The following is a 6,000-nucleotide window of genomic DNA, read 5'->3' as shown; positions in this document are numbered from 1 at the left end:
GCAGAGGTTGCAGTGAGCCAAAATTGCGCTATTGCACTACAGACTGGTGAAAAAGCAAGGCTCTGTATCAAAAAAAAAAAAAAAAAAAGAAAACAATACTTCCATAGCATTATGTTGTATTAAGTATTATAGGTAATCTAGAGGTGCATGCAACATAAGAGAGGATGCACACAGGTTATCTGCACATGCAGCATCATTTTATATCAGGGACTTGAGCATCAGCAGATATTGCTATCCTGAAGGTCCTGGGACCAGTCCCCTCTGGATATTGGGATAACTATAAAACAAAAACAGGAATGTAAAGATGATATGAATCTATTGCCATCATTTTACAAAGGAGAAAGAGGAGGAACAGAGAAAGCCATCTTCTTGCCTGTCATCAACTCATCAGCTGTATAAGCGGGAGAATCTTTTAACTGGATGTGTCTGAACTTTACTGGATGAGAGGGGGAATGAGTGGGGACAATGTAGGTTTTGGGAACAGAAAACATCTCTTTGCAAAGAAAATGACAGCAACAAACCCCAGAACAAATAGAAGAGAACTGGTATGTGAAGAGGCGATCCAGTGGCAAACATCCACGTATGAAGAAATGGCAGTCATGACAGGTGGAGCAGCAGAATCAATACCAAGGCCAGCCAGTGGGAGCCCACACAGACAGCAATCAGGGAGCTCAGACAAGCCTGGCAGGGCCCACCCGACCAGAGGAGGCTTTTCCCTTAGGGGAGGCTTGGGCAGCCAGATTGTCTCAGATAATGATGGTCTTGTCAAGCAAAGGACAGCAAATGCATGGATGTGGAGCAGGGCCACAGGTGACTCACCACATACCCACCACAGCAGTGGGGACACAGCGTGCTCTGTCTGAACCCTCCCACTCCCAGTGGCCATTCAAAACAGTCCCTTTTCTTCTTGTCCCCAACACCCTCATGGTGTCATTTCCCAGAAGCCGTCTTCTCCCCTGCAGATTTGCCCACTGACTGGTGCAGCAGCCCAGCCCTGCCTCGGGGGTGGAAGACTGCAGGGCACAGAGGCCTCGGGAAAATTCTGCCCACCTGCCACACAGCACTTTTCAATGGCAGCTCACAGAGGCTGAGCGGCGCCGCTCTGTCCCTCTCCCCTTTCCTGCCTAAACTGCGTTCACTGGACCGTGAGGCAGGCCCTGGAGGGGTCCTGCTCATTCCTCCAAAAACCAATGCTTCAAAAACCAATCTACCAAATGACCAAATTCACCAAAGGACAGATTCATTACAAGCCGATTTGCTGAGTTGTTGACTGGGACTCACAATGACTGATTGGGCCTCAGCAGGCCAAGGCCAGGGGCTACTCACAGGGTTGGAGCCAAAGCTTTGCACAAAGTAATAAACGGAGATGTGGCCTCGGGCATCCACTCATGCGTTCTCCCTGGATAACTCTGCTGAAGGCCTGTGGATTGAGTTGGCTTCTGGTCCGAGGATTTGGGGACCCTGGGTCCCCACTGTTGCTCTCCCAGGCGCGGGGTCTCCCGAATGGCTCTGATGTCATTTGTAGCAACCTCACTGGTTTCCAGGTTGGAGGCCCAGGCTGCTCACAGCCGAGGGTGGGCAGGCCCAAAGCCTCCAACTGCACTCGAGCCTGCAGAGATGCAGGCAGGCACCTGCTATTCTTGGCAGATAAACCCCAGGACACATGGGTTATCCACTGCAATGAAGGCAGCTTCCACAGCTGCCTCTGGCCTTTTATGTTCCTGCACCCTCTACACTCCAGTCTCAACATTGCAAGAGATAAGCCTGTCTATAATTTTTTTTTTTTTTTTTTTTTGAGACGGAGTCTCGCTCTGTCACCCAGGTTGGAGTGCAGTGGCCGGATCTCAGCTCACTGCAAGTTCTGCCTCCCGGGTTTTTACGCCATTCTCCTGTCTCAGCCTCCCGAGTAGCTGGGACTACAGGCGCCCGCCACCTCGCCCGGCTAGTTTTTTGTAGTTTTTAGTAGAGACGGGGTTTCACCGTGTTAGCCAGGATGGTCTCGATCTCCTGACCTCGTGGTCCGCCCGTCTCGGCCTCCCAAAGTGCTGGGATTACAGGCTTGAGCCACCGCGCCCGGCCTATAATTTAAATACTAATTTTGAAATATGCCCTTATCTGTACTGGAAACATATTCTATAGATTTTCTCATGGCCTGCTTGGAAATTAGAAGGGGTTTTGTCACTTGGAGCCTATGACTGACTGCATATGACGACTCTCTGAAGTGTGTTTTGCCTTTTTGTGTCCAAGCTGAAAACTTGAAGGGCCCCCGAGCCACAAGAGAGCTCAATCCAGTGAAGGAGTTTCCCTTTCCCTTGGAAATTAGAAGGGATTTTGTCACTTGGAGCCATTATGTCTAGATTTCGTCAGTACAGGACTATCTGGCTTCCTGCAGCCAGAGCTGCATGGAGACCGATTTTCTTTCAACCCGATTCAGGCTGCAGACCCTTGGTGAGGATGAGCTCACACTGTCTGTCCCACCTCGTTTAAGGCTTCTGTGGAGACTTTTGGAATCTGTTTTACTGACTTTTTTCGTGGTGATCACTTCTTATTCAGCATTTCAGCATTATTCAGCTTTTTATAACCTATTCTAGCACCAACATTTCGTTAATTCCAGGATTTATTCCATTTGAGAGACACCCAGGCTGTTTCAGCTGCCTCTGTTTCCCTCCAGCTGCCGTCTTCCAGCCTTGCCACTGCTCAGTGCTGCTGAGGGCCATCACCCAAGAGAAGACCTCCCTGCTTTCCTGTAGCAGGCCCCTGGCTGCCGGGTGGGAGGTCAAGGCTGCTGACAACCAAGGGGTGAATGAGCACAAAGCCTGCATTTGCACTCTAGCCTGAGAATAATCCAGCCTGGGCTCCTCCCACCTCAGAAAAGGGAGACTTGACTCTATATTTAAAAGGCATGTCATCAAAAATAGCTTGTCTCTGCTCTCTCCTCCAAATTTCTTACAGCAGGAAAAGAATGAACTTCGCTGTGTACTAGAATCAGATAAGACTGCCCACAGCTTAAAAGTGTTGAGGAAAATAGAGGGCAAGTGGCTGGGTCAGTATCTCTGTTATTCCTCATTTTATCCATTAAGGTGTTTTTCCAGAAAACCTTTCCAAGCACGTGAGAAACCTTTTAATGTTTTCCTACAAGAGACTGAAAAGGAACAGGGGTGTCCATGGCCACATGCTTCCATCTGGGTAAATGTCACCGCTGAAAACCTGTCGGCTTGGCACTTTGAGATGAGTGTCTTGAAGACCTGCTGTTTCCCTGACCCTTGTAGTCTCCCTGAGAGGCTTGGAGTGGGAGGGCAAAGTTCAAGGACAACTAGCATCGATATTGGTATTGAAATTAGACCGGGCGTCATTCCCACCATCAGGACTGGGGCCGCTGCCTTTGTTGAACTTTGTCACTAACTAGGACTCGGGGTTGAGCTCTAGCTTTGAGAGTAGGTGCTCTTTCTGGGATGCATGGGGAAAAAATATCAAAACATTGACTAATCTAAGTCTCATTTTTCCCAGACCACGCCTGTCTTGGGATAATCAAGGACTTGGATGACAATCTCACTAGGATTTGTCCCCAGCAGCCACCTAGACACCGCCATCCTTTGCCCTATACTTACCCACAGTTGAGAACCTGAAATGTTTCTCCTTTCAGCTATTTTTCCATTTCACTTTTCAGAAGTTTTATTATCACTCCTTCTGCCCAGGACCTGGTGGGCCTCTGCTATTCCTAAAAGTCAAGAAGAATTCCTTTAAATCCTAAAAGTGAAGAAGAACTTTTTTAAATCCTGAAAGTCAAGAATTCCTTTAAATCATTACAGGCCTTCTAGCCAATGAGTGCCATCTGGCTGGTCTTTCAGTAACTCCTTCACTTGATTGAGCCCTCTTGTGGCTCAGGGGGCCCTTCGAGTTTTCAACTTGGACACAAAAAGGTAAAACACACTTCAGAGAGTCGTCACATGCAGTTGGCCCTCTGTATCTGTAGGTTCCACATCCATAGATTCAACCAACCACAGTTAGAAAATATGCAGAAAACAATGTTTTCACAAAGTACCAAAAAGCAAAACCTGAATTTGCTGCATGCCGAGTACTCCACTGAATCCACGTGAATGAAGTAATGTGGAGGGACTGTATTCAGTATTAGAAATAAGCTAGAAAGGATTTAAAATACGTGGGTGGATTACATAGGTTATATGCACATACTATGCCATTTTTTATCAGAGACTTGAGCATCCGCAGATTTTGGTATCCATGGGGTGGTCCTGGAACCAATCTCCAATGGATACCAAGGGATGACTGTACTAGGAAAAATGCAAGCAGGTCATTAACGGCCATTCCAGAGAAATAGGTTGACGCTAAGAACTGAGTTAATAGCAGACAGCTCTGATCTGAAGGAGGTCGATGTACTAATCCAAGGCCAAGGGCAGGCTGAGAACAGAGGTGACAGGGCTCAAGAAGATAGAAGGGCAGAGAAGGAGGTTCCTACTGGGTGGTCGGTGCGTGGACTGAAGGAAAGGCACAGGCATCTGACCTAGCATCTAACAGCCCGTCCTCTGATGGTCTCTACATGATCTAGACTGTATGATTACTGCCTCCAATGTTCTTAATATTCTCAATATGCTCTCATCATTCAGATTTCTAAATCCATCTGCTTAGAAACCTCAAGCATTGTTCCTTAAACCAGTTCCTCTGTAATGCAGCCTAGTTTTCTAAGCAAGGGAGCTTGTCCTCCAGCACTTACTGACTCGTGGCAAGTGATGCCCCAGAGATGAGGACACTACATTTATCTAAATGTTTTTTTGCTATGGATAACAGAAACCCCACAAAGAATAGCTTAAGCTATTTCTTAGAAATTTAGTTATTTACTATAAATTCTTTATTAAATAATCATGAGTTTGCCGGGTGTGGTGGCTCACACCTGTAATCCCAGCACTTTGAGAGACTGGGGCCAGGAGTTTGAGACATTCCTGGCCAACAAGATGAAACCTCGTCTCTACTAAAATCACAAAAATTAGCCAGGCGTGGTGGCGCATGCCTGTAATCCCAACTACTCGGGAGGCTGAGGCACGAGAATCACTTGAACCCAGCAGGTGGAGGTTTCAATGAGCCAAGATTCTGCCACTGCAGCCTGGGCAACAGGATGAGACTTTCTTTCAAAAGAGAAAAAAAAAAAATTATTGGAAGGTATTAGAATGCATTGTGGGATCCAGAGAAGGGTGGACCAGCAAGTTGTGAGAAGAACGGGGATGTGTTTGGGTCTCAGGGATAACTGGAGTCAGGGTCTAGATCCCCCCAGGACTGCTCATCTCTATCCGTGTCTCTCTTCAGAAGCCTGCACTCTTCCTCTCTGCAGGACAGCTTTCTCCAAAGGCGAGAAACATGAAGGCTAACTCGTGAATCTCACATTCTACTGCTCTTACTGCCAGAAAGAAACTGTCTGTCTCACTAATAATGCAAAGCATTCTGGGGGAAGATTCTCCAGGCTCAGTGTGGCACTGTGCCCTCCTGAATGCTCACTTTTGCCACTTAGCCCACCCATAACACCAGTTAGCTGTGGGGGCAGGGGAGAGCACGCCATGAATGCAGCAGCTCCCAGGAGCGCCATGGAGTACAAGCACGATCCGTGTTCCCAGGAGAAGCAGAGAAGCTGGGTGTCTCGCAACACAGATGTCCAGAAGGCTCAGAAAATCCTTCTTCACCTGGATAATGCCCATTTTCCCCAAGGCTCATCTCAGGTAACACCTCCAGAAAACTTTCTCTAGCCCCAGTGGATCAGGTACCCTACCTACATGCCCCCATCACCCAGCACAGGCACCTATCTCTAGCCTATATTTTTGATCCCCCTCCTCACCTGTACCACCCTGGGGAAAGCAACTGTGGCTGTGCATCTTGGCATTTCTAAGATGTAATCCAGTGCCTGTCCCATGACATGCTTTCAATTCACATTTCTTAAAATGTGCATCAAAGAAACATTGAAAAATATGAGATAATACCACGGAAAGAGGCTACAGA

At 47.6% G+C, this 6,000-nt stretch overlaps 1 protein-coding gene across 1 annotated transcript in view; it reads left to right on the top strand.

The window, feature by feature from the left end:
- The first annotated feature begins 3,324 nt into the window (after positions 1 to 3,324).
- ECI2 (enoyl-CoA delta isomerase 2) overlaps positions 3,325 to 6,000 on the top strand; it is a 46,765-nt gene continuing 44,089 nt past the window's right edge. Inside the window, exon 1 of the mRNA XM_011962621.1 lies at positions 3,325 to 3,346. The gene's annotated coding sequence lies outside the window, so the exon portion shown is untranslated. The remainder of the gene's footprint in view (positions 3,347 to 6,000) is intronic.

This window comes from Colobus angolensis, unplaced genomic scaffold, assembly GCF_000951035.1.
Source record: "Colobus angolensis palliatus isolate OR3802 unplaced genomic scaffold, Cang.pa_1.0 Scaffold6, whole genome shotgun sequence".
Lineage (NCBI taxonomy): Eukaryota > Metazoa > Chordata > Mammalia > Primates > Cercopithecidae > Colobus > Colobus angolensis.
The sequence above is the reverse complement of the archived record's forward strand: the minus strand, read 5'-3'. Positions and strand labels throughout refer to the sequence as shown.